The 13,732-nt window shown below is 46.4% G+C and overlaps 1 protein-coding gene and 1 non-coding gene across 2 annotated transcripts in view; one reads left to right on the plus strand and one right to left on the minus strand.

The window, feature by feature from the left end:
- LOC144129564 (uncharacterized) overlaps positions 1–13,732 on the plus strand; it is a 920,144-nt gene that overhangs the window by 367,805 nt on the left and 538,607 nt on the right. The gene's annotated exons all lie outside the window — the stretch shown is intronic.
- TRNAI-UAU (transfer RNA isoleucine (anticodon UAU)) lies at positions 9,175–9,247 on the minus strand. Its single transcript has one exon. It is a non-coding gene; the product is annotated as a tRNA-Ile (tRNA).

Genomic DNA, 13,732 nt, shown 5'->3' on the forward strand with positions numbered 1-13,732 from the left:
TGGCAACAGCTCTGGAGACACCCCTGGCCGTAGCAAGGGGTAGCGTCCTCTGTTGACTCCTCGGAACCGGCTCAAGCACGGCAGGAAGTCCACGATGCGTTGCCGTAGAATGGGAGCTCACCGGAGCAGTAGCCGGCGTCGCTCTCTTCCAGCCGATGTGTCCCTGACCCACCGGAGCCTCCGCTTCTCTGCTGTTTCCCCTTTTGGCTCGCTCTCGCTCGCCCTTTTATAGCCTCGGTGTTATCCCACGTAAGCCTTGTCGTCGTCTTCTTCTCTTCTCCACCAATCATCTCTCTCCACGTCACCGTATGCTTCTCCACCAATCATCTCTCTCCACCTCTAAGAATGCTTCTTCTTCCTCTTCTTTATTCTTCGGTTAATTCGCGTCGTCTTCTTCACACCTTTTTCCTTTAAAATTTAATTTAGGCTCCTTAATATATGTGACAAAGTAATACATCTTCTCCCTTTGAGACTCTTGAGAATCCGAGCGTTAGCCGCCTTCTGTGAGCTGTGAAGTCGGAATCTGCAACGTCCGTCTGATTCATCCGGAGAAATCACTGAGTATGTGTATGAGTAACGAAGCTTCGTGCAAGACTAATTTTGAGCTGTCGGTGACTACTCTGAGCGGTTATGTTTCTATCACTGACGTCATGGGCGGCTCCTAGGTGGCAGAATAAAAATAATAATAATAATCATAATTGGTTTTTGGGGAAATGAAATGACGCAGTATCTGTCTCATATATCTTTGGACACCTGAATCGCGCCGTAAGGGAAGGGATAAAGGAGGGAGTGAAAGAAGAAAGGAAGAATAGGTGCCGTAGTGGAGGGCACCGGAATAAGTTCGACCACCTGGGGATCTTTAACGTGCACTGACATCGCACAGCACACGGGCGCCTTAGCGTTTTTCCTCCAAAAAACGCAGCCGCCGCGGTCGGGTTCGAACCCGGAGAAGTTCAAAATTTCCTGCACATTGTCTCTTCGATTGATTTACACCCCTCGCTTTATGTCCTTACGTGTCATTCGCGTTAAAATCTTGTACTGATCACAGAACCGGACAGTTAGACAGTGACTTTAATATACAGCACTAGTATTAACAGCTTTCTGCAGTTTTATAGTAGCCAAGATTGGTTTAGAATAACGAACAAAGTTGTGTAAGAATAGAAAACGCAAACACTGACTTGCTGAACAGTGAACATCTGGTCAGTCCCCGCACTTATTCAGTCTTCAAGACAGAAAAATTGATTCTAATAGATGACAAACAGATTTCGGAAAAGAAATCTCTTATACCCTAAATCACCACTGCACACTTCACACATACCCTGTGGATCTCAAAGCACTTAGAGTGCAATATAAGCAAAAAAAAAACATTATATTGAAACATCAAACGGCTGGGTTCCATGGAAGATCGTAGGCTTCACTTCAAGCATGGGCAACTATGTCAGTCTAAATTAAGGATTCAAAGGAAAATTTTATAAACACATGTTTGGAACATGCGCCCAACCCAGGAAAAAGGAGATTAAATGTTATGAACCCCTCGTACAGTACGCAGTCATCTACATCTTTGCAAAATGAAAGGAGTCTTCTTCTCCTGAAGCCACAATGCATTTTTGTTACATCTTCATCTCGACATCTATAAAAGAGACTCTGATGGCAATTGACTTCTATTTGCAGTCTGTGATGCATGTAGGAGTTTAATATTTTTTACTCCTGTAGGTAACTGGTTCCCCTCTGATCGTGTTCTGGAGAATGTAGAAACCCGCCTGGATAAAATGTGCCCCAATTTACATAACTCTTTCATTGCCGAGGTTTTATAAATGGTCTGACAAATCTTGTTTGTCAAGTCTTTATTTAGAATGTTCACAGTGAAGATGTAACATTTTTTCAACTAATATTTCTAGAAAGAAAGCGACGAGAAGACTCGTTCCGCCAACCAATAGGAAGACATGCTTTGCCAGAACATTTATTTTGTTTATGGTAAGGTGAACTGCACAAGAATCAAGAATTGTTACTGCACAGGGAGACAATAAACTCTCTGAACAGTCCCTCACTTATAAAGCAGCGTTTCATCCAGCATGTTTTCCTGGGCTCAACGGTAGATAACGGATGGAATCATGCCTTCGTCATTCATCGGGCCGGGCACATCATCCCGAGTTGAAAATCCAGATTTTTTCTTTGGCCTGTTTCCTCCATTTTACATAGCATTTCTTGGGTCAGGGGGCATATCACATAAGCATGAATGGTTCACGTCGCATTTTACTTTCAGGCCGCCTACGAAACGGCTAAAAAGCAAAAAAGCGGAATCTGTCATTATCTTCCAGCGGTCTTTCAACACCGTATCGATAGAGGATGTGTTCCAAACTATTCGAAAGTTTTTAATGTCTTCTCATGTTCAAGTAAAGTGTCCAATTGAATGCACAAACCTATATATATATATATATATATATATATATATATATATATATATATATATATATATATATATAGTTGCTGATACTTTCCTTAAATCGTGGAAGCTTAAAAGCTTAAAAGCGCACCTCTGGAAAGGATGTGTTATGTTTCAGAAAGGTTAGAATTGATGGCGGACATGTCATGCTTTGCAGCCATAAAAATACTAACACCGCACTGCTATATTTCACATGTAAGCTGCGTCCTATTGAATTGATCGAGGGAACTCTGTTTGATCTCTATTGTCACTACCCATTAAGTTCTAATCTGAATGCGGAAATACATTTCTTTCGGTAACTCAGTAGAAAACCTGAATATGAAGTGTGTTAATATGAGAAGGTTGTACTTAGCATAGTGAAATAAGCCTGAGTTTAAACTCAGAATATCTTTAAAGACCCCTTCCTGTCAGACGTTTAGTGCGATGCTGGAGCTCACTCATTTGGTCAATCATGGTGTAGAGTGCGTCCTATCGACAGCAACCTTCTTGTTACGCAAATCTTTGTAAACCTTGTTTGGCACCAAGCTTGACTGGCTTTTGGCGGGACCAATTGGTGTACACAAATAGATTGAGAGGAGATAACGGAGAGACAATGGAATAAAAAACTATCCGCAGCCTATATATTATTCATGTTCTAATTAAACAGAGAGTAACTACAATGCATAGCTGACTATGTGTCTTATACTTCTCACCTGAACAGAAGATTATTCATGGACATGAAAAAATTGCGCCCGGTTCGTCTGTTCATATATAATTCCATTCTAGAGCGCTGTGGAAGTCTATTAGCCTTAGACCGTAAGCATTTCTGGATAACCTAAAATTGAAGCAGTTTCGCTGCAACTCTTGTATAGCGTGCTGGTAGCACAAATGTGCTTATTGACAGAAGGTCATCTTTACTGTTATTCTGTGTATCTTGCTATAGACGCTTACTACAAAGCATAGTCTAGCAGAAATGGACGCGTCATATGAAACAATAGTTTTAGAATACTGTTTCTGTTTTAAAAATGTATTAATCTTTCTTACCGTCTTTTGTAGGTTGCCAATATATTTTAATATATCTCATATCAATTTATATCTTCTGCCACGTGATGCTATGCAGTAACTCAGAGAGCTATACACAAATATGAAATACAGAATACGCAAAAGTGTTGAGGCAAAACTTTTAAGGGCTTTTGAAAACCTGTAGCAGCAATACGGTGCACTTTTCAGAAAAAAACATTGAGAGTTCACTAAGTAAAGAAAAAGGTTTAATAATTCGTTTAATAACTATACCAAAACACTTATTGTCACACTGGTCACTTCCCATTTACAAACCGTAGGTATTAAAAGTACACCTACTGAACGCTAAATTGAAGCTAGTAAAGAGCACTATAGTCACGAATAAAATGCTAATAGTATAGAGGAAGAAATTTGGCAGCAACTGCTTTGCATATTGCCACACTACTGACTCCTATAGTGACGCCGTATTGCGGCTAAACTGTATTACCTGGCAGCTGGCAACCCTTGAGCCATCTCGGGGCTTGGTGCCTCCTCGTCTTCTTCTCTAGAGCTGCCTGCTGCCTTGCGCGTTCCAACCGCGTCTGGCATGTACAAGTAAACGAGTTCTGCGTACGTCAACCATTTCTCGATCACAATATGTAACTTTGTTCTTCGTATGGTGTACTCGTATGGCTTAAAATGTTATGCACTCAGGAAAAGTCATCAATGAACTATATGTTGAAGACAACGTCTTCTAGAGAACGCATTCCGCGAGCAATGGTTTAGCCCGACGAGGGGCACGCCCAGTCAGCGCAGAACGTACCAGCTTACTTTGCACCAAAGCAATGCTTCCCAATAATCGGATCATAGACCAGCGGAGGAGACAAAGATACAAGAGAACAGGGGCTACATCTGATGGCTACAGAAAAAACGTGCAACATGTATAGAAAGAAGCTAAATAGAACTAAAGAGAAAATACCGTGAAACATCAATGGACGAAGCGGCAATTTCAAGTGCTAGAAATAGTACGTACAAAAAACCTGGCTGCTCGCATGGCATCCACTGACGCCAAAAAGCTTTTTCATATTTTCAGATACCAGTTCTACCTTTCCACTTTATCCTCGTAGGGTGCCATCCATGGACATAGTGATGGCTCGTGCTGGATATATGATGCGTGATCTCTCCCAAGCAGCGCTCCCGCACGAACCCTAATTGCGCTGCATTTGCTGTCCTTTTAAATTATTCACCACAGCGGTCACATTCCACGTCTTGTGATCAACATTTCAGTCATACGCCGTTGCTTTTCACGAACGCGCGCAGTTTAAATGCGCTAAAAAGCGGCGGTACAGCGGCTCAGTCTTCAGTTCGACCAATTCCTGCTCCAGTCAGAGCTAACAGATTGTGGTGGCAATAAAAACACACTTCTCTTTAGACACGCTGCGCAATAATTGTAAAAATATGTCATATCAAGGCATCAAACAACCTTACCACGCAAAACAGAGGTTCATAATGCAAGAAAAGCATAAACCTGAAAGGCAAGGAAATAGAAAGAGGCACTCGTTACGAAATAGATGACAGATGACTACAGCATCCTGAACGAAGGAGCATAGGGGAGTTTGTTCAGTTTGTAGGGTTAATTAGAGATTGATAGACTAAATATTATATCTCCTAAAGATCATTGATAATAAACCAAAGATAACAATTACATGCCCCCGATGGGATTCCAGCCCACGACCTTCTGATTTCGCATCCGGAGCTCTAACAACTGAGGTACGGTGACGACTGTCCGATCTTCTGCTTTCGAGAGTATTTGTGCCTAGTTTAATCCAACCTTAAGAGTGCTCACTAGAGCCACTGTCATTCATAGCGGTGGTGATGGTAGTGAAAAACATTTTTAATGTTCAAAGAGAGAGCTGCGGAGTCAGAAGACCCGCTACATTGCCGGTATCCTTACTCCGGTACACCTCACGTTGAGGCCCTGTCTCGCGCCCGCTTTCCCAGAGCACTTTGGGATTGCAGTGTGGAGGAGTTGAGAAGTGCAGTCTCCCATGCCACTAGGGTACGGTTAGAGGAAGGGGGAAGGCGAGGATTCTGAGCATATGCCCACACTATGCGGAAGATATTACAGATATTTCCGAAGTGTCGGCAACGCCAGGCTATCTTGGGATCAAAGTGTTCCACTACGACAGGACAGAGAAAAGCTCCTGTCTCCAAGCGGCGGAACTAGTGCCTCCTGTATTACCTCGAGTGCCACATAGGAACGAAATCGAACAAACAGTGAGGGCGTAATATGGGCGAGGACCCTCTTTTGCTGCCTTTGACATCAAGAATGCCAGCTTAGAGACACACATTAATAGAAAATGTGGTAGATCTGGGTCTTTACACTAAATGCTTTTTAGGTGCGCTAGCAGTTCGGCTTTCCTTTCGGTCGCCATGTTCATATCCAGCATTCGCAGACGCTATTTGTTCGTGTCGCAATGTTAACGTCCATATATGCGGATTTGATCTTTCTCTCTATTGATATGTCCTTGAGATTCTTCCTACCTCTTCTGGCACACTGGTGCAGCGTCAAGCGATGTGTCACTGCCCTTCTATGACATGTACTGTCATCGGTTAGACTTAGTTGCTTGGGCCGGGTTGCGACCCAGTTAAATGGGCTGCTGCCTGAAAAGGCGGGCATGTATATACATATATCTCGTTAGACTGTGGTCAGAGCGAGCTTTACTGCTACTCCCAAGTATGGTGGTTACTCCTCCGAAGACGGAAGATGAGCGATTATGATGAATATTTACAAATAGAAACGAAGGTCGCTTACTGTGCTTACTCTTTCTCCCCCACGGACAAAAGCGACCATCCCGGGCATAGGTTAGAGAGAAGTAAGACGACGAGCGAAGGGCTTTATTTGCGAAACGGTAACAATCTCTACACGGCGACAACGACTGTCATTGAGAAGATGAGCAGGGGCAACGCGATAGTTCACGGGGGACGTTTTTTCGAGTATAGTGTACGGACCAGTAAAGCGGCTGCGGAATTATTCGCCCAAGCCGGGGGTGCGCACTGGAGGCCATAGCAAAACTTCATCACCTGGAAAGAAACACACTAGACGATGTTTGAAGTCATAGGTGCTTTTCCGGTAGGCTTGGCAGGCTTCAATGTTCAGGCGGGCAATGGTGCTGGAGTAGGCAAGACGGGAAGTAACTTCGTTATAGGAGAGTCCAGAACAGGTTGTGGAGGCAGAGAAGAAAGATGCTTCAAGATACACAAGAAAAAGCGGGGAGAAACTTCGATGGCCACTGTCGCAATTATGAGGCTGGCTGGATAACTCCACTAGCTGAACGAATACTAAGTAACTGCAGCCGGAATGCCGATCCTACACCCCGTTGCCTGGTTTGGACTCCGGGCCACCAGGGCCTAGAAGGAAACGAAGCTGCAGACGCGGCGGCCCGAGCACTCATTCACCGGGCGTTCCCATTGGCTCCTGAGCACCTGGAACCTGAAGGTACCTACTTACTCTCCTTCAAAGCTATCACATCCTATTATAAGCATAGGCATCGCCTCTACCCGGCCCCTGCAAAGGGACTGGGGAAAGAAAACAAACGCGTTCTACTACGATTATTCACGAAGACAATGCTGTGCCCGGCAGTACTAAAACACTTCGATCCCGCGTTCACTGGCAGGTGCAAACACTGTGGGGAGGTGGCTGACACCTACCACATGGTTTGGGCTTGCCAGCGCAACTCAGCTCTCTCCCCCCAGCCCAACCCTACCAGAGAGGAATGGGAGGCGGCCCTGCTTTGCTGTTCGGACCTTCAGTCACAAAAGGCTTTGATCAAGAGGGTTAAGCTGGCGGCTTCGACCAATGGGGTCCCGGAGTAAGAACTCCGCCCATTGCGGGGCTCTTTAAAGAGCCTCACCTCTTTCATTAAATAAAGGCTTTTTCACCACCACCACCTGGCACTTTTGCGTCGCTTACCGCCACTTCGACGAAATTAAAAAAAGACGTGTATGCCTTACCCCATATAGACGATGCCTTCGACTGACTTCATGGAGCCCCTATTTTTCATCTTGCGATCTTCGTTCCAGGTATTAGCAGATTTCTGTGGATGATAATCACCGCGAAGAAAAGACTTCAATACTCCCCACATTCTGTGTCAATTTAAAGTAATGCCGTTCGGTCTATGCAATGCTCCGGCCACTTTGAAATGGCTGATTGACTTGCTTCTTGGAGGAACAAATGGTCAACATGTCTGTGCCACATCGACGATGTTGTAGTCTTCTCACCGTCCTTTGAAACTCGTCTTGAAAGGCTATCAGTAATCCACGCCTTTTTTTTCGATGCCGGGTTCCAGATCACCTCCTCGAAGTGTCAATTCGGTCGCCGCCAGCTTACAATCCTCAGCCACCTCCTCGATGTGTCCGGAATACGCCCGGACCCCAAGAAAATCTGCGCTGTCGAAGGCTTTCCTATTCTCCAATCTCCAAAAGAGGCCCGCGGCGTTAGTGGCTTTTAATCATTCTTCCGCCCCTTTCTTCGAAATTTCGCAGTTATCGCCCATCCGGTCAGAGGTCTTTGATGAACGAGTTTTGTTTTACTCGGGACACCGCCCAAGTGGAAGCCTTTTCAACGCTCATCACCTTGCTGACCACACCACCTATTTTAGTCCATTTTGACCCGTTCGCCTCTACTGAAACTCGCACAGACGCCAGTGGAAACGGCATCGATGCTGTGTTAGCCCAGCACCAGCAGGGCCACGAAAGCGTCATTGCATATGCAATCGTTTTCCTTAAGCCGCCGTACGCAACTAGTCCATCATTGAGCGTGAATGCCTGACTCTTGCTTGCGAAGTTGCTAAATCTAGTCCTTACCTCTTCGGCCATGTTTTCACCGTCGTGACCGAACACCACGCGTTTTGCTGGCTTTATTCTCTCAGGGACCCCCCTGGACCTCTTGGTAGCTAGAAAGTAGACTGCAGGAGCAATCGTTCAACGTAGTGTACAAGTCCGGACGTCTCCATCAGGACTCTGACTGCTTATCTCGTCACCCGTCCTGGTCCGGGGAGCTACAACGTCCTATGTCAGCCGTGGTCGTCAGCCGTGAGTTTTTGGGCTGTGTGGCTCGGTCGTACTCCAGCCTTTGAGACCCGAACCGACCTCGCCGTTGTGACCCCCAGCTCCGTCCCCTGCCCAGACCACTCAACACGACGAACTGAATCCGACCCAAGGACCTGACCTGTCGACCCCATCGATCCGAGACGCCGCTAACATCTGAGATACCGTTCCCCTGCCCAAGCCGTTCGGCGCGTCCTGGGGCCTCGACCGTCGGCTCTTGGCGACTTGCGGCCAAGAAGCTTCAATACCAGGAATCATTCAGCCATCTAATTCATCGCGGCGGCCAGCATCTCACCCCTTTTTCGTCCCTGTCCCGCCATCCTCTGAAGCCCGTCAACACTTCGCGCGTATCTTTGTCACCGATCGGGACGATCGCTCGGTGGCCCCGGGCAGTGTGACGAAGACGACGAAACATGGTGTTTGTGTGAGGCGGACGAGGAGGACAAAGCGTGTTCCAGCACTGACCCTTACTCTATGGCTTCTCTGCTGTTTCTATATACATCAATCCCCTTCTGTATCAATCCCCTTCTGTAGGTATTGTAACTTTTATTTGTGTTGTTGACTGATGGAGAGTACAACTGAGTTAATATTTTTTATTGTTTATAATAAAATGGGTTAAAAAAACAGCAGAAAAAACAACCACAAGTCGCCGGTGGGAACCGAACACACGACCTCCGAATTATACGTCCGGTGCTCTACCAACTGAGCTACGGCGACGGTTGCGAAATCTGCTGCTTTTCGGGGAATTTAAGTTCACGGGTCACCTGACCTTGATTTTTTCACCAGCGCCGCCCTCGTTCATAAGGGAAGGACGTAGCACGTCCTGCATTTACCACTGGTGTGACGTGGAACGACATCGAACAGCGAGGGCTGTATGTGAACTCTCTTATCCTTCCTAAGGTATCAAGCCTGCGAGAACCGAGGCTACCGATAAGCAGTTAAGCCGACAAGGGAAGAGAAATGAGGGGCTCGTTATACATATGAGACAAGCCAACAGCCACAGCCACAGAATTTGATATGTGTAACGAGCCCCTCATTTCCTTTCCCTTGTCTGCTTTATTGCATCTTGAGCGCCTCGGTTCTGGCAGCCTTGATGCCTTGGGAAGAATAAGAGAGTTCTCATACAGCTCCCGCCCTCGTCGTTCGATGACGTTCCACGTCACACCAGCGGTAAATACAGGACGTACTATGTCTGCCACTTATGGACGAGGTGGCGCTAGTAAACACTATCAAGGTTAGGTCAACCGTAAACTTAAATAGCCCCAAAAGCACTACATTTGACAGCAGTTGCCGAACATCTGTTGGTAGAGCACCGGACGCGGAATTCGGAGGTTGTTGGTTCGGTACCCACTGTCGGCACGTGGTATTTTTTCCTGCTGCTTTTCTAACCAATTACCTTAAAAGCAATACAAAAAATACTTGAATAGATATCTCGATCACTCAACACCACAAGTAATGGTAATAATACCTCCCCTCTACCCATGCTTCTTGGTTTCTGTAGCTGTTGGCTTCTCTAATATGCCTAACGATCCCCTCATTTCCCTTCCCTTGTCTGCTTAATTGCTTGTCGAGGGTCTCGGTTCTGGCGTGCTTGATGTCCTAGGAATCATGAGGGTTACTGTACAGCTGCCGCATTCGCCATTTGATGCAGTTCCACGTCACACCTGAGGTAAATGCAGGACGAACTACGTCCGCCGCTTATGGACGAGGCTGGCGCTAGTGACCACTATAAAGTTTATGTGACACCGTAAACTGAAATGCCACCAAAAGCAGCAGATTTGACAGCCGTCGCAGTAGCTCAGTTGATAAAGCACCGGACGCTGAATTGGGAGGTCGTGTGTTCGGTTCCCACCGGCGGCTTGTAGTTGCTTTTCTGCTGCTTTGCTAACAATTATTTTGAAACCAATAAAAAAGTAATAATTCAATTGAAATCTCCATCAATCAACACCACAAATAATAGTATTAATACCTCCCCTCCCCTCATGCTGCTTCGTTTCTGTGGCTGTCTGCTTCTCTACTATATATGTATGTGTATATATATATATATGAACCAGACGCGGTATTCGGAGGTCGTGGGTTCGGATCCCGCCGGCGGCATGGTTGTTGTTTCTGCTGCTTTATAAGTAATATTTTAAGCGAGAGATTATCGAAGTATTAATATCCCACTAATCAGCACCACACATTAAAAAAAATTAAACATTCCCCTATGCACCTTGGTTTCGGTGGCTGTTGGCTCCCTTCATAAGTTTGTCAAACGAGCCCCTCATTTCCTTAACTTTGTCTGCTGAAGGAAGCCAACAGTATATATATAAGTGACGATGCACTCACCACCGCTCGTTTTCCAGGCTGTTGCCACATGGGCCGTATGCGCCGGGATTCTCCGTTCCTGCCAGCTCAGCTCGGACGTTCCGTTCCTGCCATGTCCTACCCTGGATTCCATACCGCTACATCTGGTGTCAGTTGGCTCATCTATCTGGCAACCTTCGTCTACAACAACCGAAGCAATCACACGGCATATAAGCGCGCATCGGAGGCCTCACCCTTCGGGCATGACACCGCGCAAGCGACGATGCACTCACCCCCGCTCGTTTTCCAGGCTGTTGCCACATGGGCCGTATGCGCCGGGATTCTCCGTTCCTGCCAGCTCAGCTCGGACGTTCCGTTCCTGCCATGTCCTACCCTGGATTCCATACCGCTACGTCTGGTGTCAGTTGGCTCATCTATCTGGCAACCTTCGTCTACAACAACCGAAGCAATCAGCACGGCATATAAGCGCGCATCGGAGGCCTCACCCTTCGGGCATGACACCGCGCAAGCGACGATGCACTCACCACCGCTCGTTTTCCAGGCTGTTGCCACATGGGCCGTATGCGCCGGGATTCTCCGTTCCTGCCAGCTCAGCTCGGACGTTCCGTTCCTGCCATGTCCTACCCTGGATTCCATACCGCTACATCTGGTGTCAGTTGGCTCATCTATCTGGCAACCTTCGTCTACAACATCCGAAGCAATCAGCACGGCATATAAGCGCGCATCGGAGGCCTCACCCTTCGGGCATGACACCGCGCAAGCGACGATGCACTCACCACCGCTCGTTTTCCAGGCTGTTGCCACATGGGCCGTATGCGCCGGGATTCTCCGTTCCTGCCAGCTCAGCTCGGACGTTCCGTTCCTGCCATGTCCTACCCTGGATTCCATACTGCTACATCTGGTGTCAGTTGGCTCATCTATCTGGCAACCTTCGTCTACAACAACCGAAGCAATCAGCACGGCATATAAGCGCGCATCGGAGGCCTCACCCTTCGGGCATGACACCGCGCAAGCGACGATGCACTCACCACCGCTCGTTTTCCAGGTTAGTTACCTGAAGTCTGCGTCTTGTATTAGAAGCAGCAATTACTACCTATTAGCGGTGTCTTGCCCAACAGAGCTTCTTGATGTGTCAAAGCGACTATGTGGTCTGGCAAGTTGTTTGTGGATGTCATTATCTGAGGTACTTCTGATGCTTTCGGGTGACGTCGAGTCTAATCCCGGTCCCATGACGAAGGCGGAATGTGAGGCATTTGCCCTCGTCTTAGAAAGGGTACAAAAACTGGATGAAGGATATGCGTCCTTACTCGAAACAACCCGAAAGCTGGAAGAAGGTCGAGCTTCATTGCTAGAAGAATTGAAATGTTCCAAAGAGAGGGAGGAAGCCGCAGACAACGCAATTAGGCACTTGAGTGAAAGGGTGGCTGTGCTTGAAGCGCGCGACACTGAGGAAAGTGGGGCACAAATTGCGACAGTGAAGGAGGCGGCCGCACAAAGTGAAGTCACCCGTTTGAATGAGCGAGTCGCGACGCTGGAAACATCTTTGGCCAACCAACGTTCAGGTGTAGCCAGCACATCTGAACAGGCGGATAGCTGCGTCTCGCAACAATTGTCGCTCATTACGTCTAGGTGCGATGATGCAGAAAATCGTTTGCGACGATGCAACCTCCTTTTCTTTGGATTGGAAGACGATCCTGAAGAGGATTGGGCTGCTTCTGAACAAAAAATAATTCAGTTTTGTTCTGATAAACTAGGAATTGAAACAACCGGTACACAGTTCGAACGCGTTCACAGACTAGGCAAACATAACGATGATAAGCGGAGGCCAATTATAGCAAAAATGATGTTTTTCAAGGATAAAGTGCACATTCTTTCATGTGCACGTAAACTGAAGGGAACTTCGTTTTCCATCGGCGAAGATTTCTCGCTCACAAGAGACAGGCAAGGAAGAAGCTTTATAAATTTGCCAAGGCGTTGAACAAGCCTTTCAAACTATCTTTTGACAAACTGCACATGGGACCCAAGACGTACATATATAACACCACTAGAGACAGTGTTGTGCCGTCCAACAGATAGCTAAACAATAGTAAATGCCCGAATGATACCCATGAGTCGAGTGCACGTAACATTCAATCACTATCTTTGTCATATGCCAACATCCGAAGCCTAGTGCCAAAACGCGATCTGCTTTCTTCTTTCCTAGACGATAGTGAATCGCACATCATCATTCTTACAGAAACTTGGTTGAATCCTAACATTACAAACAACGAAATCATTCGCGGTGCGCATTCATACAACATATACAGGCATGATCGCATTGGAAAGAGAGGCGGTGGCGTCCTTTTAGGCATAAAGAAAACAATAACATCATACGTAATTAACACCGATTCAAATCTGGATATTGTCTGGGCCGCCTGCCTACTATCTTGCACTAGGATTCTGATAGGCGCTTGTTACCGCCCGCCAGATTCTAGTCATTCTTTTGTTAATGAATTCCGTATCAGTATTACTAAAGCAACGGAGTTATGTCCTGCTCATAGCATCTATCTAATCGAAGATTTTAATTTTCCTTTAATCAACTGGGCTCAACTATCATCACCTTGTCATATTTCCACAGAATTTTGTAACCTGACGCTCGATTTCAACCTATTCCAGGTTGTAAACCAACCTACACGCGACACGAACATACTAGATCTGATACTGACTACAGCACCGGAAACGATAGGATCAGTAACTCATTTAATGGGATTAAGCGATCCTCATTTACTTCAGCTAAGTATTGACATCCTGGATCAGTTTATGGGCTATGTAACAAAAAAGATTCACGATTATAATAAGGCTAATTTCACAGCTATCAACACAGAACTAGAAACCTTCTTTTATCACACATTTCTA

This window comes from Amblyomma americanum, chromosome 4 (assembly GCF_052857255.1).
Source record: "Amblyomma americanum isolate KBUSLIRL-KWMA chromosome 4, ASM5285725v1, whole genome shotgun sequence".
Lineage (NCBI taxonomy): Eukaryota > Metazoa > Arthropoda > Arachnida > Ixodida > Ixodidae > Amblyomma > Amblyomma americanum.